Source organism: Schistocerca serialis, chromosome 2 (assembly GCF_023864345.2).
Source record: "Schistocerca serialis cubense isolate TAMUIC-IGC-003099 chromosome 2, iqSchSeri2.2, whole genome shotgun sequence".
In the NCBI taxonomy this organism is placed as follows: domain Eukaryota; kingdom Metazoa; phylum Arthropoda; class Insecta; order Orthoptera; family Acrididae; genus Schistocerca; species Schistocerca serialis.
In genome coordinates, this window is record NC_064639.1 from 875,639,663 (window position 1) to 875,664,631 (window position 24,969).

At 44.3% G+C, this 24,969-nt stretch overlaps 1 long non-coding RNA gene across 1 annotated transcript in view; it reads right to left on the reverse strand.

The window, feature by feature from the left end:
- Positions 1-438: 438 nt before the first annotated feature.
- LOC126458201 (uncharacterized) overlaps positions 439-24,969 on the reverse strand; it is a 205,803-nt gene continuing 181,272 nt past the window's right edge. The window contains exon 3 of the long non-coding RNA XR_007585593.1: positions 439-481. This is a non-coding gene — a long non-coding RNA (uncharacterized LOC126458201). The remainder of the gene's footprint in view (positions 482-24,969) is intronic.

Below are 24,969 nucleotides of genomic sequence, written 5' to 3' on the forward strand. Positions count from 1 at the left end.
AAGCTTTATAGATATATTTTACTAACACAATAGAAATCAACGTAATTTCCGCCTGTTCTTTCGCTTAACTCTCGGCTTTACTGACATCGTTGATGATTTTATGATGCATTCTCTTACTCGTCCTGAAACAAAGTGTATGAGCCTTGAAACTGATCCACGGTCATACGCGTGTATTTGGGATACTATACATTACATTTACAGGTGTATATACATTCAGTGCAAATCTACGAGCGTTGTACTCGTGCATTCAGCCGCAACGGACAAACAGGACTACCACTAACGATGCGGCAGCAGTACTGGGAAGGGCGAAATATGCTGTTACTGGGGCGTCCATGCCTACTGCTAGAACGTGACGTCTCCCCCTAGTCTATGGGGAGTACGTGGAGCTACAGACAAACACAGAAGCTACCGAAGCCACACAGAGCCGATGCGGCCCTACCTTCTGTCGACGCTTGTCTTCACACACTGCTCCACCTTGAGGCTTTGGAATAAAGAAAACAAAGCATTAATACCACAAAATGTCAAAACAATCCAACAACAACATACAGCCAAAACAGTAAACTCCTCTATACACTGTACACTCTATGCCTGTACACTACAAAGAGAGAACAACATGCAACACTAGCACACACAAACATGTCACGCGTGTAAGTGTCAAGTGTCAAATCACTTGTCCGTCGTGTCGAGAAATTCCAGACGCTACCTTCAGATATTCCCTAACTATCAAAATAGTTCAACTTAACTGCAGCACCCGGCCCATTTTTACCTGTGTTACTTACTAATGAGACATCTGCTATGGAAAGCTTCTACGTCTCCCCACTGCATGATTTTCAGGCAATGCGTCAGTTATTTTATAAATGACAATACGATGTAAGCCGTGTTTAATGTATTACGACCTGCACTCCGTTCTTGGAAAAGAAACAAATTAGTTACGTGCGCTGACGATTTGTTGCACATGTAACCTCCCACCTAGTGTCGAAACAGCTTTCTAAAGACGAATGTAATTAAACCTTCAAACTTTGTTTTGTATGTCTTATAAAAGCATGCACTTATTTAATTGTATCACTGGCATTATAAAGCTATTTTTGTTCTATAAACAAATAATATACAGGTTACATTTAATGAAAGAAACTCTCTCATCAGATATTAACCACAGGATTGTTACAGGTCGCAAAAAGTAGTACTCTGCTACCAAATCCTCATCTTTTCGCAGGTAATATGTCGGACGCCTTCCGTCCCAGACAGTGTGGCCTATTCACTCAATCAACCTTCACCTAATAAAAAGAAAACATATAATACAAAGCTAAATAAAAATATAGAACAACAAATTCTCTCTTAAAGAAATTAAAGCTACAGATATACTTACATAACAGTTCTAGTATCCAGAGCAAAAAAAAAAAAAAAAAAAAAAAAAAAAAAAAAAAAAAAAAAAAAAAAAAGGTATACCGTACTCAGTATTAACAGCAATGCTGAAATATTCAAATGCTTATAAAGTAGCTCTAACAGCACAGTGGAAAATAGTGCTAGTCTATGATTATATTCTTTACACCATTAATAACTGGAGCACCAAATATAGTTTTTGACGTTTACGTCTGTCATTTACACTTCTTCTTACGAGTCAGTTACAGAATTAGCAATTTTAAATAAAGGATGACTTAGTTGTAAGGGTTTTTTCATTAGTGAAATTATTTATGTATAGGACCTTGGTTAATATTACTACTTTTAACTACTGCTAGTGGTGCTAAGACATATAAATTCGCATTATTACTATAATACACTGAGGTCATTAAAGTCATACGGTAGCGAAAAAAAAAAAAAAGAAACGATCGTGTGGCATTGTTGGCCGAGAGGCCCCATCCGCGGAAGTTTGGCCGCAGTGTTGCAATTCTTATTTCAGGTGACGCCACAATGGGCGACTTGCGCTTCGGTGATAATGAAATGATGATGAGGCGAACACAACACTCAGTCTCCAACCCGGCCGGGATTCGAAGCCGGGCCCGCTGCATGGTAGGCAAACACGTTACCATTCAGCTTATCAGGCGGACATGGGATAGTGGTACGCAGATTGCAGTAGTATCGAGTACACAAGGCACAAAAGGGCAGTGCGTGTACTCATGTGATTCATTTGAAAAGGTTTCCGAACTGATTATGGCCTCACAACGGGAATTAGCAGACTTTGAACGCAGAATGGTAGTTGGAGCTAGACACATGGGACATTACATTTCGGAAACCATTAGGGTACAGGACAGCAACCCCTCTTGCCTCTTCACACACTTATTAAGGGCCATCAAACCAGCCATTGCATGTCTAAAGTCTGTATCAGGTGACCCCTCAAAAGAGTACAAGTGTCCCAGTGTTCTCTAGGGAGGTTCGCAGACGGCAGTTCTCATTTGTGGACGTTGTATTCAACCAAGCACATGCAGTCTGACATCTTAATGAAGTGCAAGTTGCAAGGGCAGTCTCATCGAAGAAGGATGGACTTCCGGTAGTGTTCTGCAGTTGTTAATGCCTCTCCATGGTTCATCCACAGATTGCGGATACACTACAGGGCGGCAGGCCAGTATACAAGGCGAGTTGGACACTGTCATCGACGCTTTACAATCCCACTTGAAGACCGATGTCTGGCCATCTCTGCCTTGCGGCGTCGTACGGATACCGCCAGAACGCTGCCAGGCGATCTCAGAAGGGCCACCGGAGCCTCTGTGTCCAATCAGACTGTAATGAATAGGTTACGAGAAAGGACTTTACGATCAGATGTCCTGTCGAGTACCCGAGACGACAACGTCTTGCAGCTCGCCTTCAGTTCTGCCCTTCCCGTATCAACTGGCAGCTTCGTCGCTCGCGAAATGTATTCTTCACAGACGAGTCCAGATGTCCACTGATGCAAGGTGACGGCCATGTTCGTGTATGGAAACGCCGTGATGAGTGGACTCCGCCAAATGTTGTCCAAGAAATCGACAGATTCGGCCACGGTTCCACGACGGCATGGGGAGGCATCAGTGTTGACACCAGTACAGATTTTGTCGTCCATGGTCGCCTTAACGCCAGGCAGTACATTCTGAGCAGATCCTGGTGGACAATGTTGTGGACGCTGCATACGGTTGTGCGTGGCCCTGAATTACTTCTAATGCCAGAGCCTACATGGCGGGCGGGAGCAGGGATGTCTTTCGAAGCCTGGACATTGAAACAATGGAATGGCTAACAGTGAGCCCCGACCTAAAGTCTATCGAACATGTGTGGCAAATGCTTGACAGACATTTTCGTGGTCGTCCTGTTCCACTATAGACTCTCCAAGAACTCTCAAGGGCTCTCGTTAACGGAATTGATACCAAAGGGGACTCGGATAAACTTATACAGAGCATGCCACGTAGGTATCAGGTGGAGATAGCAGCTCACGGAGGGCATACGAGTTATTCAAGCTCTCAGAGGCCAATGAAAAGCACCCCGGATGGGATGAATGATTGCCGGCCACTGTGGTTGAGCGGTTCTAGGTGCTTCCGTCCGGAACCACGCGGCTGCTACGGTCACAGGTTCGAATCCTACCTCGGGCATGTGTGTGATGTCCTTAGATTAGTTAGGTTTAAGTAGTTCTAAGTTCTAGGGGACTGATGACCTCAGATGTTAAGTCCCATAGTGCTTAGAGCCATTTGAACCATTTTTTTAATGAATGATTGTTTCCACTTTGTTTTCGGTGCCTCTCGGACAGTTCAGTTTCTTTTATGTAAATGAACGAGGATGTAATGATGTATTATTGTGTACTTAATCTGTGAATATCATTAAAGTATGATTAAGGACCGTACGTACTAGTGAACAATGGTTTTCTGTAATGTCTTTGTTTACATAAGGTTGCATACTTTATTCAACGCAATTCCTGAAGTTGCGTCAGTATTTTTACGACTCTGAAAGTCGATCCCGTAATCCACTGCCGCACGAAGTTGCAATACGCTACATTTTTAAAGATGGATATAGTAAATGTCAGTAATTGCTGTTGCCAGAAGTAGATGAATTTGTGGTTTTAATTAACTCATTCGCTTCATCGCACGACAGCAGAGTGAGTATATCAGACTGGCTAGTTTAATTAAAATTCAATATTAATGACTCTTTGCACTGCTGAGTAGTAATTAATAGGAGATTTTTGTTTATAGTCTGCTTTTGAGTGTGTATGACAGATAAAATTGCTAACATGAAAAAGGCTGACTTATTTCAACTTGTCGCATTTAATACAGTGCCGTGGTTCATACTGTTCAATGTACAAAAGAATATGGTTCAGGTACCAGAAAATGAACATTAGGAGCGTTATGGGAAAGATTCAGGTAACTGTGGTTATGGAAAATTGCTCGTATACAGCTTCTGTTTGGGGTTTCGTGTGTTTTAAGCTGACAAGTGCGAGAATTATTGCACAATCAGTTTAAAAGCTCATGCATCCAAATTCATGACAAGAATAACATACACAAGAATGGAAAAGAAAATTCAAAATGTGCTAGGTGACTATCAGTTTGGCTTTAGGAAAGGTAAAGGCACATAAGAGGCAATTCTGACGTTGCGGTTTATAATGGAAGCAACACCAAAGAAAAATCGAGACACGTTCTTAGGATTTGTTGACCTGGAAAAAAGAGTTCGACAATCCAAAATGCTGTAAGATTTTCTAAATTGTGATAAAAATGGGGGTAAGCTATGGCAAAAGGCGGTTAATGGACAATATGTACAAAGACCAAGAGGGAATAATAAGAGCAGACGACCAAGAAAAGTGCTCGGATTAAAAATGGCGTAAGACACAGATGTAGTCTTTCGCCCCTACTGTTCAATTTGTACAACGACGATGCAATGATGGAAATAAAGGCAAGGTTCAGAAGTGGAATTAAAATTTAAGGTGAAAGGATATCAACGTTACAATTCGCTGATGACATTGTTGTCCTGATTAAAAGTGAAGAAGAATTACATTATCTGCTGAATGAAATGAAGTCTAATAACTACAGAATATGGACTGAGAGTAAATCGAACAAAGAAGAAAGTAATGAGCTGTAGCAGACATGGAAACAGCGAGAAACTTAAGATCAGGATCGATGGTTACGAAGTAAATGAAGTTAAGGAATTCTGTTAGCTAGGCAGCAATATAACCAATGACGGACGGAGCAAGGAGGACATCGAAAGAAAATTAGCTCAGGCAAAAAGGGCATTCCTGGCCAAGTTTACTACTAAAGAGAAGTTTACTAGTATCAAACATAGGCCATAATATGAGCAAGAAAAAACGTTTGGAGCACAGCATCGTATGGTAGTCAAACATGGACTGTGGGAAAACCGGAACAGAAGAGAATGGTGCTACAGACAAATGTTGAAAATTAGTTGAACTCATAAGGTAAGAAGGAATGAGGAGAGGAAAGGAATATGTGGAAAACACTGACAAGGAGAGGGGACAGGTTGATGGGACATCTGTTGAAACGTCAAGAAATGATTTCCTGGGTACTAGAGAGAGCTGTAGAGGGCAAAAACTGTAGAGGAAGAAAGAAATTGGAATATATCCAGCAAATAATTGTGGACGTAGGTCGCAAGTGCTGCTCTGAGATGAAGAGGTTGGCACAAGAGCGGGCTGCATATCAAACCAGTTAGAAGACCGATGACTCAAAAAGTCTGTAACTTTGAATCTGACAGTTTTGCTTTAGTTTTAATAAATTGTTTGAAAACAGTCTTGAAACATTCAACGCCAATAAAAATACGTAAACCGTCCGTTGCGGGATGTCGTCATAGCTCGTGCTTATAGCCCGGCAGAGGGGAAAAACATTCGCAGGAGAGCTTCTGTAAAGTTTGGGAGGTAGGAGACGAGGTACTGGCGGAAGTAAAGCTGTGAGGACGGGGCGTGAGTCGTGCTTGGGTAGCTCAGTTGTGGGTAGCTCAGTTGGTAGAGCACTTGCCCGCGAAAGGCAAAGGTCCCGAGTTCGAGTCTTGGTACAGCACACAGTTTTAATCAGCCAGGAAGTTTCGCGTCAGCACACACTCCGCTGCAGAGTGAAAATCTCATTCCGGGGAAAAATATTGCCAACCTGCCGTTAGCAGCCCTATTCCACGTATCGTGATATTTGTTAGACATAGATCGCTACAATGTATGTAGTCTTTTCTATTAAAGAAGCGAGCTCAGGTATCTCATGTATTGTTTGCAAAGGTGGGGCACACGTTTGAAATAAATGTCTCGAATTTTCAGCAACAAAACACGGAAGCATTAAGTGTCTGAAAAAATATAGTTTATGACTAAGAAAAACTTCAGTTTTCTTCATGCCAACATTCACTGAGAGAGACAGCGATAGATTTTGTAGTTCCTACTACGCTAACAAACTCAAATACTCAGTAGTAAATTGAGGATGGAGGGGGGAGGGGGACTGAGAGGGAGAATTGGAGATGTCAGCTCCATCGGGACATTGTGCGGAATCAGAGGCGACGAGTGGCACTAGTAATAGCTTTGCTTTCCTTTCCTTTCCTTAAGTTTCCATGTAATGTATCACAGCTGCTGATTCCGCGTGGTGTCCGTTCTTGCGGACATGTCCGAAAGAACAGACACCACGCATTCGCACAAGTACTTAGTGTTTGTGAAATATGTGTGAGCTTTCAACGGATCATCTCGAATCCTCACAAGTAGAGAAAGATAACCAGTATTACGACTCAAAACATCTTTTTTACAATGAACATTCAAAGCTGTGGGACAAACACCGAAATCCGTTGCAGTTTAAAAGAAAATATCCAAGACAAAATATCTGTTAGCGCAGCAGCCAGGCTTCTCGAGCAGTAAGGTTTAAATAAGACACGAGACTGTATATTTTCTCCCGCAAGGATTTTTATTATACAAGTTTTATAATCGGTCATTTATTATCACGACAGAACCGCAGTATGTTACACACTGTTGCATGTACTAACAGTGTTATATTTTAGAAAAATATTTTTTTCTGAAGCAAAGTATTATGCACAACAAATGCATCATGGAAAATGGAAAAAACAATGAGCAGTATTCTTCAGCAGTATTCACCTTACCGATGTATCACCAAAGCACGAAGAACTCACAGTATCATTGCTTGACAGCTAACAAATAGTACACGAATATCTTGACTACAATACGTATGTCATGTGCACGTCAGCTACTTGGGTTGTTAACTTTCTGCAAATATGATGCTACCTACACATTAAATATGAGAGCGTACGTGTTACATATTAAAACAACATGACATTTCTGATTTGCCTTCATGACGTATATCATAATTATGCTTTTTCATTGACCAGATTCTTCTTCTTCTACGTCCTTCCCTTTTGGCTTGAAATTGCACATATCTTCCTACCTTTCACAAGCAACGTATAGGGTCAATACGACCAAAAATGTCACTTGACTTGAGTTCAGCCAATCACGAACTGCAGAGAGCGACAAGCGTCGCGGAAGGGAACCGCCATGCTATCCCTGTAGAGAGCTTTATTCACGCTGGCTGCCGGGATCACATCCCGTATCGAAGTGGGCGAGACGCGCGGGTATCACCGCTTTCCAACGCGGCCATGTGGGAAACTCCAGCTCTGACGCCGTACGAAACGATGGTATGACTGCGTTCAAATGGTTCAAATGGCTCTAAGCATTATGGGGCACATCATCTGAGGTCATCAGTCCCCTAGACTTAGAACTACGTAAACCTAAACAACCTAAGCACATCACACACATCCATGCCCGAGGCAGGATTCGAACCTGCGACCGTAGAGCAGCAGCGCGGTTCCAGACTGAAGCGCCTAGAACCGCTTGGCCACAGCGGCCGGCCTATGACTGTGTCATGGAGTGCTCAGTGTACCTCTATTTGGAGAATACCGCCGTTACCAGAATGAATTAACGGCTTGTAACGATTTATCAACTGAAGACATAAAGTCTGATAGTGAGTCCGTGATCATATTTTTGGCACTTTATCTTACAGGTCCGTCTTAATCACATAATTCTTTTTACATTTCACTATGACTGGCTTCGGCCACTGCCATCTTCAGATCATAAAATATTCTGATGTAGTGTCAACGCCAAACTAAACATGTAGGTACATAGTAAGTGCTCGATTTGTCGAAGAAGGGGGACGGCGTTGACTACCGCGGTTTGTAACAGTGGTTAGGCGGGTCACAGGTGTGCACGTCACCCTTCAATTAAGTACTCAACACAAGCAATGCGCAGTCATAACGCCACCTCTTCGCTAAAAGGTGCAGAATCTACCGCTCCACTCGTTTACGTCTCCTAAGTTCACGTCACCGTGCTTAGAAATTAGCACTAGCATAGGAACGCTAAAAAGTGGATAGGGGAAGTTATGTAAAAAGGTTGCCTCGATTGATGAGTCGCAGTGCTCTACGACAGCTGGGTACCGACACGTCGAAAAACAACAGGAAACACCCGAGGCAAGTTGTGTAGCTATTCTCTTGTGCAGGGTGTACGCATGGCTCCACGACACACCTGCCACAGTCTCGCAAGAGGACCCGTTATCCGATAACGTACGAGGTCTGTTCAAAAAATTTCGGAACTCTGTCGACAAAGTTTTTTTACGATTTCCTTTTAATCATTGAGCACGGTCTCCTTCGAAATACTCTCCTCCACAGTTGATACACCGCTCTCGACGCCGTTTCCACTTCCGTTGTTCGTACGGCTGTTGCTGGTTCGCGCGAATCGCCGTCTGCAAATTTTTTTTTTATCTCGTCTATCGTTACAAATCTTCGTCCTTTCAACGGGGTTTTCTACTTTGGAAATAAATAAAAAAGTTCGAAGAGGCCAGGTTTGGAGAGTACGGAGGATGAGGCAGCACAGTGAATTAGTTTTTTTGTAGTAATCACGCTCCAACAGGGATGTATGTGCGTGTGCGTTATCGTGATCCAAGAGCCATGCACTGTCTCGCCACATTTCCGGCCGATTCCTTCTCACATTTTCTCGCAGGCGTCGCAACACGTCTCGTTGTCCCTGTGGCACGAATTCATGGTGGACTAATCCTTCAAAATCAAAGAAAACTATCAGCATGGCTTTGACATTTGAGCTGACCTGACTAGCTTTCTTTTGGTCTTGGGGAACCTTTCCCAACCCATTGTGAAGATTGAACCTTGGTCTCAACATCATGAGCGTAGACCCACGTCTCATCACCAGTCATGATTCTCTTAAAGAGCATCTCGTTCTCGTTTGCGCGATCCAGAAGTTCGTCACAGATTGCGAGGCGAAGGTATTTCTAATCTTGACTCATGAGCCGTGGGACGAACTTGGGGGCAACGCGACGCATTCCAAGATGATGTGTCACGCTTTCATGACATGATCCAACTGAACTTACATTCTTCTGCAATCTCTCGGACAGTCAGTCTTCTAATGGCACGCACAATTTCGTTGACTTTCCGGACATGAGCGTCGTCGGTAGACGTCGAGGAGTGTCCTGAACGAGGGTTATCTTTAACTTACGTTCGGCCGTTTATAAAGCGTGTGAACCATTCGTAACGTCTCTGTAAAGGTTTTCTGGAATTTCAATGCTACACGTTGCTCCTCTAATCTCTGCGATTTCGAAATTCGCAAACTGTGCGACACAACGTTCTACTCAATACAGCACTGAACAATAACTAACAGATATACTACAATGAAACCTACAGCAGTTACACATTAAATACAGGCGTGTGCAGGAATCCCAACAGTATTTCGCTCCGGCACACTACTGGTGCGAAATTACGAATGTTCCGGAACTTTTTGCACGGACCCCATACAGTCGCTCGTTCACCTACCTGGTTGTCCAGACAGTTTCAGACGACCTGCACCCTCAGTAAAGGATGTGGACCATCACAGCATTGCCTGTGTCAGAACGGTCTGAGGAAGACTCCAGGAAGAGAGGTACTTGCGTGCCCCCCAGACCACCTGACCACAAACGTACTGAGCTCAGCTGAGGCGCCCTCGAGCACAATGTGCGAGCTTTGGAACCAACTTTAATCAATCTGCATGGGTTGCGGGACGTAACTGAGAGGTCATGTATCAGGTTGGCTTTCGGAGCCAATGGCACAGTTACTCTGCAGTGATAACTGAGGAGTTGGTGACTGGTGCTGCAGAGATCCGACTGTTTTGTTGTACCTTTGAGTTCTGGAAGATTCGCTTGTGAATCGCAACGAATAAGCATGTTTCAGGATGGGCGCAGATAATTTTAATGTAGTCAAATTTAATCCTGAGCGGTTCTAGGCGCTTCAGTCCGGAACCACGCTCCTGCTACGGTCGCAGGTTCGAATCCTGCCTCCGGCATGGGTGTGTGTGATGTCCTTAGGTTAGTTAGGTTTAAGTAGGACTAATGACCTCAGATGTTAAGTCCCATAGCGCTTAGAGCTATTTGAACCATTTGGGAGACTAAGGCGTAAAACGTCAGGGGCTCGTAAGGAAATGATGTCAAGTTAACAATTCTGGGGGCTTCGGTCGCTAGATTTGTCGGATCTCAAACTCCTAAATGCGAGAGTTGTACACAAAGTCGGTTTTACAGACTAGAAAAATATCGGTTATAAATACTGATCCTTCCCTCGCAAGGGCACACCGGGCACTTTGCCGCGCTGTAGACGGTGTAGGACTGGTACCAGGACGTCATGCTATCCTTCACCGCTGAGGTAAGTCATGGCAATCAAGTCGTGAGTATGTGCCGCCAGTCAAGTGTATGGGCCCGCCCGATTACCCGTGCGGTCTAATGCACTGATTTCCGAGCGGGAAGGCGGGCCGGTCTCCGGCACGCATCCGCCCGGCGGATTAGCAACGAGGTCCGGCGTGCCGGCCAGTATGTGGATGGTTTTTAAGGCTGTTTTCCATCTGCCTCGGCGAATGCAGGATCGTTACCCTTATTCCGCACAATAACCGTGGGTTCCGTGTGAGGCGGAGGTGGGGTGGGTGGACAGCTGTGGCCTGTTGTGGAGTTGTGAACCACTGAGGGCTACGGCGGGGACGAAGCCTCAACGTCGTTTCTAGGTCCCCAGTTCCATACAATACAATAGAGGTGTATGGAATCAGTGCAGGGAGATGGGTCGACCAAGAGAAGTCAGAGGATGGTAGAAAGGAGCTATCGTTTATCGATGTGCCCACAACCATACCGTGCCCACGGCCATGTCGTCAGTGAATCGGCCCGGTTTGTTGGTGTTTCACACAGTGCTTGTGTGAAATCCGGCAGTCCACAAAATGCCTAGGTAATACACAGAATGCCTAAAATCGAACGTGAAAGTACGAAAAGATTCATAATTTATACATTGTCTAGACATTGTATACTTTGCCGGATTGTCTGCTAGCAAAGTATACAGAGGGGTCCAAAAAAATGTATCCACTGTTTAAAAGTCCATAACTGGCAAACTAATTGAGGGAGTTGTCTCATCTTTGGTAGTGTAATAGTTTGTAATTTCGGTAATCGCCACACAAGCGTTATATTGCGTTGTTTTGTTTTGTCAGATGACAGTCGCCAGATAGTCAGTGTTACTCGAGTAAACATGGCTGACGCAAGGCTTACATTCGATGAAAGGAAGTCAGTTTTGAAGTGGTATTTTAAGTACGAAAACATTAATGAGGTTCAACGGAAATAGCGAAATGAGTATCAAACAGAGCCACCGACACCTTTAACGATCCGTCGGATTCGAGACAATTTTGAAGCCGAAGGCTGTGTTAAAGATGTACAGAAACAACGATCTGGACGACCTGTAATAGTAACAAGTCCTGCTAACTCCCGTCGTGTGTTACAACAATTCACTCGCTCACCACAGAAGTCTGTGAGACAGTGTGCCCGTGAAACTGGAGTGAGTCGCTCAAGTGTACGACGAATTTTGAAGACAGCAAAGTGGAAGTGCTACATCCCACGATTGCTACACGCAATGAACGAGGATGATCCAGATGGTAGAATGGAGTACTGCGAGTGGTTTACTAACATGGTGCGCAACGAAGAAGAGTTTGCAGACATGATTGTGTGGTCTGATGAGGCACAGTTCAAAGTCAATGGTACAGTAAATCGCCACAATTGCATCTACTGGGCCGCTGAAAATCCGAACGTCCTTGTAGACAAAGCCGTGAATTTGCCAGGAGTAAATGTGTGGTGTGGGTTGTCTTACCGGGGCTTGATTGGACCATTCTTCTTTGACGGCACAGTTACCGGTGAGGTGTACCTTCAGAAGCTTCAGACATCCATTTTACCTGCCATCCGAGACTTGTATGGAGACGGAAGAGTTTACTTTCAACAAGATAATGCTCCAGGCCACTACCAAAATCGTGTTAGGGCGTATCTCGACGAAAATCTACCAGGAAGATGTATAGGCCGTAGAGGTGCTGTGGAGTATCCACCCCGTTCCCCAGACCTGACTCCTCTGGACCTTTACCTGTCGGCAACACTAAAGGACGTCGTTTATCGACAAAGGCCACGCACATTGGATGAACTTCGAGAATCAATCGTACATTCATGTGCAAATATCCAACTGAACACGTTGCAGTCAGTAGTTCGTGCTGCAGTTCGGCGGCACCGTTTGTATGTGATTGTTAATGGTGACAAATTCGAACACCTACAGTGATATCTTTAAGTTGGACTTTAAGCTACACATTCACCAGAAATGAGACAACTCCGTCAATTAGTTTGCAAGTTATGGACTTTTAAACAGTGGATACATTTGTTTGGACCCCTCTGTAAAATACACCTAGTCCCACCACGCCATTGTCTTTTTTTTTTTTACGCCAGCACTGTTTGCGGTGCAACATAGACTCTTCATACGTGAAGGTACGACAGACAACCTGTACCCTCAGTGAAGGCAGCAGATTTCTGCGACAGCATACCGAAGATAGTTCCACGGAGTGAAAAGTGTCTTGATTTCCAGAATGAGATTTTCACTCTGCAGCGGAGTAAGCAATCTGTCTTGATTTGGCGGACAAGTTTACTGCGATGAGTGCCGTGTCCTTAAATATAACCTTAACAGCGTCCCTTCCTTTTCGTACTGGGAGCGAAGCTTTACGCGGTTAAACGAAGATGCTAGCAGCCCACTGGGGGGATGTTGGGCCAGCGTAAGCGGATCGTACAGTTAGCCCCGCTGCGGTGTGGGCGGCCACTGATGGCAGGCTGCGGTCTGCGACCACCCAGAAGACCGACTAAACAGCCGCCGGTAGCCGCCTGCGCCTCTTTATGTGAGCAGTTAGCCTCGCGGGGCGCAGCTGGAACGACCGCGGACCGCAGCAGCCGCTACGGTTTGCGACGCGGACTCAATTACTGGGCGCCTGCACTGCAGGCCGGCGCACTCGGCGCTTTACGGCGGCCATCACTCCATCGCTGCACAGTTGGCGGAGCGCGAAGACCGCGCGTTACTCAGATTGGGCCAGTCTGACGAGAGGCCGCCAATTACCCGCCGCCGGCGGTTCTCAAGTGGCCGCCCAATCGCTTCATCCGGTTCGCGGTGGACGCCGCAGGGGCAGGCAGACTGATCGGAATCTGCTGGCACAGCAGCATCATGTAGCCAGACTGCACCAATCATGCCGAGTAATGAAGGGCTCTTTAGTGGCAATGTCAGCGAGACACATGTCAATGTGAGTCGCGGAAAATTCACAAATCCCTTCTTCCTATCCAGGACATAGTTGGAGTTGTGATTCTTGAAGCTTTCCCGGCGTTATGAATATTCTATGAGGTTTCAGGATTGCACTCCCCCAATAATGTTGACTTCTTTTTTTAAAAAAAAAGAATTCTTTGTTCACAACTTTATAACTATACAATCCTAACCCACTTCCTTATGTGATTAGTGGGTCTTAAATTTTACACAAAACATTGATTGCAGCTCATTACAATTTAACTAAGTGAGCTACAGCCAGAACTAAATTCACAATGGGCAACTGATTTATTATTAATATTTTCTCTATAAGACCTACTCATAACTAATCACTAGTGCCTGCAGCGTCACAGGTGTGTCAGCAGTTTACAAACCTACTTATAGAGCCTTGCCCATCGAGCTAATCCCGATGAGCGTGTCCCTGACACTGGGCAGGCCAAAGATGTTAATCGCTGCAGGTTCCTAACTAAATTTCCTAATTCTAATTCCTACTAACTATTTCTATTTTATGTCATATCTGGTGCTTGTCTTATATCGGCGCTGTTTTACCCCACTCCACCTAGTCCGCACTCGTAAACCACATGGTCGGGAGTACCCTCTGAAACGCCACATTCACACGCGGGCGTAGCCCTCTTCCCAAACTGACAAAGATATGTCGGGTAGGGCCAATGACCAGTGAGAAAGTGGAACAATCCTCGGGTTAGTTCAAAGTACTTGATGCCCAGTCGTTCCCTAACGTTCGGTAGAAATTCAAATGTTCCCCGACTTGTTTCTTTTGCTTCCCACGATTCCTGCCTTAACTGCTCGCCTCTTCGCCTTATTTCGCCCTTATCCTCAACCTCAATGCCTAACATGTCTTCTATTTTCCCGGTATTCGCTTTTTTGGCCCAGAACCACGCAGCCTGTTCTCTGATTTTGATGTCCAGGGGCAGAGCCCCATTATGACTAATAGGGCTATAGGCCCCCCCCCCCCCCACAGATCTCAATTCATGTTGCTCTGAACTCTTCTCACTGTCATGGCGGGCACTACCCTCGTGAGCCTGTGCGCCCAGACTCCCAAACCCTAACCCACTATTGATGTCAAGATACTATTATGATATAATTTTATGAGGTGAGGGGGAAGGTGAAATCTTTTATGTCCAATGGAGATGAGATTGTTTAGTGCTTGGAGGACTCTCTGGGTTACGGTGTCAATGTGTTTCCCGACGTTCCACCTTTCGTCAATGACGATTCCCAGGTACCGCGTCTCACGTCGCCGAAGAACCGGTGAGCCCTCCATTCTCACAGTTGGATTTCTGATCAGCTGTCCTGGAAGGTATGTTGATTTGCTTGGTGATATTTTCATCTTTTTTTTTGGCACCATAGTTGCAGTTTATCTATGGCCCTTTCTATTTTGGGCTCTATGTCCTCACGGCTACGGCCGCCAACCAACAGGAGGAGGTCATCCGCGTACGCTATTACCTCTAGCACCTCTTCACTTTGTTGTAAGTTATCCAATAACGGCTCCATGTGGATGTCCCAGAACACGGGACCTAAGATGGAACCCTGTCCACCATGATGCCCACCACGTACTTGTGCGGGGTCGAGCCACAGACCTCAGCAGCCAGGGCGATTGCATCAGATGCCGATCGCCCAGACCTAAAGCCGAACTGCCTGCTGCTCATCCCGCACAGCACTCGGTGTGCAGCCAGTCTGTCAGCCAGTAATTTCTCTAATATCTTCCCAAGAAGGTCCAATAAGCATATACGTCTATATGATTTCGTTTCTTCCGGGTCTTTGTCAGGTCCTTTTTTGACTTCTTGCCGCAATATTTCGGCTGGCAACCGTCCCGCGATATTCAGGTGACTGCCCGCCACTGGAGTGTGGCGGACACTCACCTGAATATCGCGGGACGGTTCCCAGACGAAATGTTGTGCAAGAAGTCAACATGATCCGGCTGTAATCCCAAAACCTCATAGAATATAGTTGCAGTTGTTTCCAGCTACATTCCTCCGACATGTTAATCGAGCTTCGCAAGACTTGTAATGTTTACAAGTGGAACGTTTATGGGAGATTAATTTTACTGCAGCTGTTGTACTGATTTTGTATAGGTGCTTCATCTGTTTCATATCCATCACGAGAGACGACGAGGTGTTCCAGTCGGCTATGCGCGTCGCTGCGCCAGAGACAGCGTTCTCCTACGGAGTTGGAAGACATTCAAAAATGGCTCTGAGCACTATGGGACTTAACATCTCTGGTCATCAGTCCCCTAGAACTTAGAACTACTTAAACCTAACGAACCTAAGGACATCACACACACCCATGCCCGAGGCAGGATTCGAACCTGCGACCGTAGCAGTCGCACGGTTCCGGACTGAGCGCCTGAACCGCTAGACCACCGCGGCCGGCGTTGGAAGACATTGTCCTGCTATTCCTTCGATTAAAATCGAAATAAAATGAAGAATAAAAATGTTGTACATACTGTTTTATCTCTACTTATACATTAAAAAGTCGCTCTCTGTAAAAAAAAAAAATCTTCGTCCTATGACAAGTAATCATTGAAGATGCTTCTTGAAGGGAAGTAATGTGGATATTCGAAGCACTGAGCAGTTAAAACGAAAAAAAAAAGTTATTTAGTTTCGAAACACTTCCAGAGTTAATTTTCGCAAGGCGCGTAGACAGTTTGTAATTTTAAGGAGAGATTCTCATACTGAATCTTACAGGACATACGAACATTCTTACGCGCGAGTTATTACGATCGCGAAATACACAATATCCCTGACTTGGCCGAACTTTGCTACTGTTAAACATTTGTAGCTTGTTACATGGTTTTGGGCATCTGTCTGCTCACGAAAGGTTTCCATGACGTGTTAGAGAAATAATGATTCAACGCCAGTGGCTATATAAGGGAATTTCATGTGCGTCGTCAAACAGTAGCCTACATAGCTACGAAATCGGTGATCGTAATTTTAGTGTTGATCCTTTCGTAAGACTTCAGTAAAAAATATTGCTAACAGATTCCAAATTTCCAAAATACTATTAAATATTCGCAGCCTAATACTACACAGGAACTTCGAGAACTATTAATAGTTATTTATCGACAAACGCGTTCGTGTATTTGTGACTCACTTCATCAGCGCTCGCTGTCTGTCTTATACAAATACATTGTGAAGGAATGTAAGGCAGACGTATGCTTCACTTTGCGTCTAAAAGGCACTGTTAGTGGGTGACTAATAATTGACGAAACCACACATATTAAGGCTAGGCGCGCACAGGCGATTTTTCAGTCGGCGCGACTTAACAATCGCTGTCGCGGAAGTACATTGTGGTGCGCACACAGCGGCAGGAAAATCGCAACTACTCTCAGTATCAGCATGGATTTCATCGAAACAGCTTGTTTGGTGGCGCTTTTAGTACGAAGAAGAGCGACCAAACAGCGCAAATGTCGTTACTGGGTGCATCCGATTATAAGTCAAAGACTAGTGAAAGGGCAGTTTTACAAATTACACGAAGAGTTACAAAATCACCCAAATAAATTCTTTCAATACTATCGAATGAGTAAGAATAGTTTTGATACACTGCTTCAGACAGTAGGACCGAATATAACAAAACAAGATACGACATGGAGGAAGTGTATACCACCTGAGGAGCGCTTATCAGTGACTTTGAGGTAAGCACACATTATGTCATTCAACAGTTTTTATTGCCCTTTTACATTATTGATTAGATACATCAAGAGAATCATTTCATTCAACAATTGTTGTTGCCATTTTACATTACTGATTAGATACATCAAGAAAATCACTACTGCAAGTCGAAACTGACGAACTTGTTTCATGAGAAAACTGCAAAACCATGTTGCACATAGAGGTTTCTGTGGTCTCGTTGCGTTTGTCAGCAGAGGAGCACACGAACAAATTTTGTGGAGGTTCCGTTTTGTTTAGGACATTTGAAGAATACAGTTGAACGAATGAAGATGGTGGAGAATAAGTTTCTTGAGTGAAGTCGCTTGAGTTGTGTCATAACACATGTTCGGATGCTGTGGAAAAATCGGTGAAAGGTGATAATATCTGGCATTCCTCATCACATTCAGTATTTCTATTTTCGCGTAATGTTTCTGTTCTTCGTTTAACCTTGCCAGCATGGGGACAAGCATTAATATCAAATTCTTATCCTCGTTAACTTCTTCTTTTTGTCTGTCTTTTGATATATTTAATAGAGATTCCTCGTAGGACGTAACCTTCTTGGCTCCTCTTTTCGTAGGATGTCGTACTTTTGTGCTCTGTACAGTATCGTTGTTGTTTTGTGAATACAAACTGGGGGGAGAACCTACTTCCTTGTTTCCTGTGCTACTGGGCATAATTTCGATGTTGCTGGTGGTCGGTCTGTCTTCCATTTGAGGGAGCAGAAATAACATTGCATCGAGGTATAGATATTTCCTCCTTTTTCTTGCAGCCTCGCCAGACGAAGATTTTTTCTGTGATGCTAGTTCTCTTGCGAAGCAGTCCTTCAGATTTTTCCACTTCCTTTGAATTTCTTTACGTGTCATAAATGAAATTATCACTGAATATAATTTATTGTAAGTATTTACCTTAATACTTCTATGAATAAATATTAATGCTGTTACTGAATATTATTTCTTCCAGATACCTTGCAACTGGAAATAGCTTTCGCTCATTACACTACGAATATCTAATAAGAAGCCACTACAATCAGAGAAATTGTTAAGGATACATGCGAGCAGTTGTGGCAATGTCTACAGCCTATTCATATGGCATAAAAAACTGAAGATGATTGGAAGATTATTGCCAAACAGTTTTTAGACAGAACTGACTTTCCAAATTGCATTGGTGCTGTGGACGGGAAACATGTGAGACTGAAGAAGCCTGCTGACAGTGGCTCAAAGTTTTATAATTACAAGAATTATTTTTCGACAATACTTTTGGCCGTAGTGGACGGTGACTGTTGTTTCAGTGTGATAGGCGTGGGCTCGTACGGAGCCAATGGAGATTCTAATGTGTTCAAGAAATCCAACTTCTATCAAAAACTGAAATCTAATCAGTTAAACATTCCAAAACCTCAAAAATTACCACATGATGAGGAAGGAGAGCCTCTAACTTTTAATTTTGTAGGAGATGAAGCATTTGCACTGTCTAGACAGATTCTGCAGCCGTACTCGAAGAAAAACTTGACAATGAAACAGCGTGTTTTTAATTATAGACATTGTCGTGCTCGTAGAATTGTGGAATGTACTTTGGAAATTTTGGCTAACAAATGGAGAATATTTCATCGACCTATGGATGTGGATGTTGGTTTTTCAGACATAATCATAAAAGCATGTTGTATTCTGCCTAATTTCGTAAGACGAAATGATGGTGTACGAACTGAGGACGAATCGTATGAATGCCTTCTGCAAGGCTGTGAGCCTGTAGGAATAAGAGCTGATGTGTGTGGTATGCAGATAAGGGATTATTTTGCAAACTACTTTGTGACTCTACAAGGATCAGTATCTTGGCAATATGAAAAAATTTAAATTGTTGTAACTGTGATGTCTACATGACTGAATAAAATAAGTGAACCATGAAATACCTTTGTTAGTCTTCTGGTCCAGGCAGTTCAGTCCAGTTCCGAATTAGGCTGCAGCATACTTCTCCCCATAGTTCCTCTTTCAAATTGCGATCACTGTATTCTTTTAATTTCCTGGTCGCTTTTCTACTTCTGCAATAAGTCTTTCTGAATCGACAACACAACTTCCAATGTCATCCGTAGCGCAACTCCCGTTATCAGACATACTGTTGGCGCACTGAAATTGTGTGTATGCAACACAGAGCGAGAGCGACTGACAGAAATCGCGTCGCTAGTGCGCGCGGGCCCATGCCAGTGCCTGTGTATCATTCCACACCTGCGTCGCGCGTGAAATAGGGCCGGTTGCGTCTTTTAAATCGCCGCTACTTTTTTGTCGCACGTGCGCGCGCTCCTATTCGAGCCACTGTGTTTCATTCTTGCGACAAATAAATCGCACGACGGAAAATCGCCTGTGCGCGCCTAGCCTTAGGCAGAGAGACTATAAGCGATTAATAAGAAATTACCACCCCAAATCATTTCAGTGAGACTCTCTCCCCCATTTCTCGATAACACAAAACATGTTGCCCTTCTTTGAACTTTCTCGATCCTGTCTGCTATCCTCATTCCTATCTGGTAAGGATCCCACACCGCGCAACTGTAATCTATAAAGAGGACAGACAGCCGTAATGTAGGCAGTCTCCTTAGTAGATCTGTTACATTTTCTAAGTGTCCTGCCAATAAAACGCAGTCTTTGGTTTGCCTTCCCCACAACATTTTCTGTGCGTCCCTCCCAATTTACCTTGTTCGTAATTGTAATTCCTACGTATGTGGTTGAATTTACGGCCTTCAGATTTAACTGATTTATCGTGTAACCGAAGTTTAACGGTTTCCTTTTAGCACTCATGTGGATGACCTTCGTTATTTAGGGTCAAATGCCAATTTTCGTACCATATAGATATCTTTTCTAAGTCTTTTTGCAATTTGTTTCCATCTTCTAATGACTTTACTAGTCGATGAACGACAGCGTCATCTGCAAAACACCTAAGACTGCTGCTCAGATTGTCTCCTAAATCGTTTATATAGATAACAAACAGCAAAGGGCCTGTAACACTACCTTCGAGAACGCCAAAAATCACTTCTGTTTTACTCGATGACTTTCTGTCAATTACTACGAATTGCGATCTCTGTCATACGAAATCACGAATCCAGTCACATAACTGAGACGATATTCCATAAGCAAGTAATTTCACTACAAGCCGCTTGTGTGGTACAGTGTCAAAAGCCTTCTGGAAATATAGAAATGAGGAATCAATTTGAAATCCCTTGTCAATACCACTCAGCACAATGAATACGTAAAGAGCTAGTTGTGTTTCACAGGAATGATGTTTTCTAAATCTTTGTTGACTGTGTGTCCATAGACCGTTTTCTTCGAGGCAATTCATAATGTTCGAACGTAATATAAGTTCCAAAATCTTGCTGCATATCGACGTTAATAATATGGGAATATAATTTAGTGGATTACTCCTGCTACATTTCTTGAATATTGGTGTGACCTGTGCAATTTTCCAATCTTTGAGTACGGAGCTTTCGTCGAGCGGACGGTTCTATATGATTGATAACTATAGACTTATTGTATCAGCATACTCTGAAAGGAACCTAACTGGTATAGCGTCTGGACCGGAAGACTTGCTTTTGTTAAGCGATTTAAATTGCTTCACTCCTCTAAGGATATTTACTTCTAAGTTGCTTGATTCGAATTCTGGAATATTTACTTCGTCTTCTTTGGTGAAAGCATTTCGGAAGGCTGTGCTTAGTAACTCTGCTTTGGCAGCGCTATCGTCGGTAGTATTTACAATTTTTATGGCGCAGAGAAAGCATTGATTATCTCTTGCCGCTAACATACCTTACGTGTGACCAGAATCTCATTGGATTTTTTGCCAGGTCTCGAGACAAAGTTTCGTTGTGGAAACTATTATAAGCATCTCGCACTGAAGTCTGTGCTAAATTTCGAGGTTCTGTAAAAAATCGCCAATACTGTTCTCCAAAACATTCACACATAGAACCCACGAATTTTAACACCCATTTTACGTCCAGGACTTTTTCTTATTGCTTTTGATTCCCTGAAAGGAACTGCAACCGAATAATTTGAGGAAGATATGATTATGAAGCGGAGTAGGTTTGCTTGTTTGCGCTGAAAGGACGGATCCCGGTAAAGAATCATTACCAGTTCTTATTCATTAGGCAAATCTGAGGCAATTGGGAACGATCAGAAGGCTTTATCTGGAAGAGTGAGCAAGGTAGGCTGTCTCGCATTCGGGGAGACGGCGGTTCACATCTCCGTCGGACTTCTAGATATATGTTTTCTGTCGCTTCCTCAGGTAGGTTAAGACAAATGCCGGGATGGTTCCTAACAGAGCCGATTTCCGTCCAGAAATCGAGCTTGTGATCAGTCTCGATGTCCACAGGACCTTACTCTAATGCTCTTTCATTCTTTTCTGGGTCATCCAGTGACGCCTGTGGGCTGAGGATGATACGGCGGCCGGTCGGTACCGTTGGGCTTTCCAAGGCCAGTTCGGTCGGAGTTTAGTTCTTTTCTGGGTCATGGAGTGTCTGCCATTACCGTTTCGTATCGAGGTCTGTGATAAACGGTTTTCCAAAGTAAAGATCTATCTGCGTATTTATGGGTGACTATGAAATGATAGAAAGAATGAATGAAGCCGGTGCGAGCACACAGCTCTTGAACAGCGCCAAAGGGACCACCGAGCTTAACGTACCCGTCTGGTGGACGGATCAGCACCAGCAGTGCCACATGCTCCCACTTTGTGGCATACAGTGGAGAAGTTTGGGCCTTAACCGAATATACAAGTTGAATCCGAACTTCGCCGACACAATTCCTTGAGTTATTCAGGGTTATTTTCGAAGTCCTGTGATATAAGGAATCTGTGCTTTTAGTGACTCAATAGAAAGTAATTGCTTCTCTTTAGATTTATTAGCCCTATTTATCGTTATAACGAGATTTCACTGAAATTATGTCCGCCCCCGGTAGCTGAATGGTCAGCGTGAGGGATTGTCAATTCTTTGGGCCCGGGTTCGATTCCTGGCTGGGTCGGGGAATTTTCTCCGCCCAGGGACTGGATGTTGTGTTGTCCTCATCACCATCCTATCATCCTCAACGACTGCAGGTCGCCGAAGTGGCGTCAAATTGAAAGACCGGCACCCGGCGAACGGTCTGCCCGACGGGGGACCCTAACCACACGATTTTTTTAAAAAAAAAAAAAAAAAACCCTGAAATTATGTACACAAAGTGCTAATGTCGATGGAATGCGCTGCGTATTCTGTTTGGAAATAAGAAATAAATGTGTTCCATTCACTTATGGTGCTTGCTGTTAACAAGAGTGATTAGCTCTTCGCTTTGAAGCTTGCCTTCAGTAATTTTCGCTGGCCGTTGTGACCGAGCGGTTCTAGGCGCTTCCGTCCAGAACAGCGCTGCTGCTACGGTCGCAGGTTCGAATCCTGCCTCGGGCATGGATGTGTGTGATGTCCTTAGGCTAGTTAGGTTTAAGTAGTTCTAAGTTCTAGGGGACTGATGACCTCAGATGTTAAGTCCCATAGTGCTTAGAGGCATTTGTGCCATTCAGCACTTTTCGGTCATCTCTAGCATTGGTGTAATAACCAAGTAAATCATAATGAAGTTACTACTGTGTACCGAGGTAACCGATATTATGTGTCCCTTACACAAAAATTCTCATAAACTATCCCTAAACAATAACGGAAATTTTAAATTTTATGTCTTGGAGTACGTCGAGTTCAATTTTAACACAAATGACATGACAGGTAACGGTGGGCACAGAACGCAGTTGGGCACACCGAGACAAGCTTGTTACGAGTCGCATAAGGACTTGCAGGTTATTAGCAGCCAGTGAGAAGATCAACAGCTGTCTCTAAATTTGCAATAACTTACTTTCAACCCAATTCGATTGAAAAGCCCCTCGTTACCTTTGTAATCCTCAGCGTTCTTCTGCGGCACCACATTTCGAAAGCCTCGATCAATTCTCTCCTTCCTCGGAATGTTTGTCATCATCAGCGTTTCACTTTCGTATAAAGTTGCACTCCACACTAATGCCTTGAGAAAAAAGACTTCCTAACGCTCAAATCTGCATTACATGTTAACAAATTTCTGCGTTTCAGAAACGCTTTTTTTCTTATCGCCAGTCTGCATTTTAAATCTTCTTTACTTTGACCATCGTCAGTTATTTTAGTGGCGAAATTTCAAAAATCGTTCACTTCCCTTGAGCAAGCCCTGATTTTATTGAACTACAATCCCTTGCTCTTTTTTTATATTCATCTTAATGGTCTCCTTTCAAGACACTATTCCTTTCGTTAAACTCATTTTTCGACTCCTGTGCCGTACCTGGAAGGATTAAAATTTGGTAACGTTTTTGGTCAATAAAATTTTTCTGGGTTTGTGATCGTATTGTCAATTTGTAAAACTACCGACGTTTCTGTCAATGTTTCAAAGCAGGAAAACAACGCCACGTCACAACTGTCACCTGGCTTTCCATTCGTCTACTTCCACCAATCACAAGCAGTAATGGAAACACCAATCAAAACGTCGGATTTCCACCAATGGAAAGAAGTTAAAAAACACCAATAAAGAACTTTTAACATCCTTCCCCCCCATCCTTAACAGCCTATCAGAATTAATTAACAGCCACGTCTGCAAGTATATAAGAAACAAAGTTGTCTCATTCAGCAGCAAATAAAAAACGCCCTGGAGGAGGTCACTTGCAACAGTGACCGAAATGTCGGTAGTTCTACATACTGACAATGCGGTCACAAAACCAGAAAAATTGTATTGGCTGTGACAATGGCCGCAGAAGCCTACGTTTATAGTAAAGTTTTTATTTCTTCCTCTTGAACTTTGTCGTTGCAAATTTCTCTACTGTTTCCTTCAAAACTTGTTGAATGTAGAGATTGGCTAACATGTGGGAGCCCGCCCGGCTAGCCGCCGGTCTAACGCGCTGCTTCCCGAGCGGGAAGGCGTGCCGGTCCCCGGCATTAATCCACCCGGCGGATTAGTGTTGAGGTCTGGTGTGCCGGCCCGTATGTGGATGGTTTTTAAGGCGGTTTTCCATCTGCCTCGGCGAATGCGGGCTGGTTCCCTTTATTCCGACTCAGTTACACTATGTCGGCGATTGCTGCGCAAACACTGTCTCCACGTAGGCGTACACCATAATTACTCTACCACGCAAACATTTGGGGTTACACTCGTCTGGTATGAGACGTTCCCGGGAGGAGGGCGGGCCGAACACCGCAATAACCCTGGGTTCGGTGTGGGGCGGCGGTGGGATGGGTGGACTGCTGTGGCCTGTTGTGGGGTTGTGAACTACTGAGGGCTTCGGCGGGACGAAGCATCTCCGTCGTTTCTAGGTCCCCGGCTCAATACACAATACGTGGGATATGCTGAAACGCTGTTTCAACTTCTACTTGCGTCTCACGCCCTTCAACACTTACAACTACAGCACTTTCGTGTACTGTATTTTATCTCAGCCGACTACAGAATTTGGAAGAAGGTATTGCACTCAAAATTGTCAAAAACTCCCCCCCCCCCCCACTTTTTTTTTAAGACTGGAATATGCAACGTAGGCTGTTGTATCGAACCACTCAGGAGACTGTCGGCAGAGACGTCGAGACGCTGCCTTGTCCCCCTCGGTGGCCTCATCTCGGTGGAAGGCGACCAGAGCGTGCGCGGTCTGAGTAAGGCGATCCGGCGCGCGGCTGCGGTCTCTTTGGCGGCCGCAGAGGCTCGCCCGCCGCGCCTGTACCTGGGAGCCGGCGCGTATTTCTGACCCGCCGTGTCAACGACCCGCGCGCGGGTCA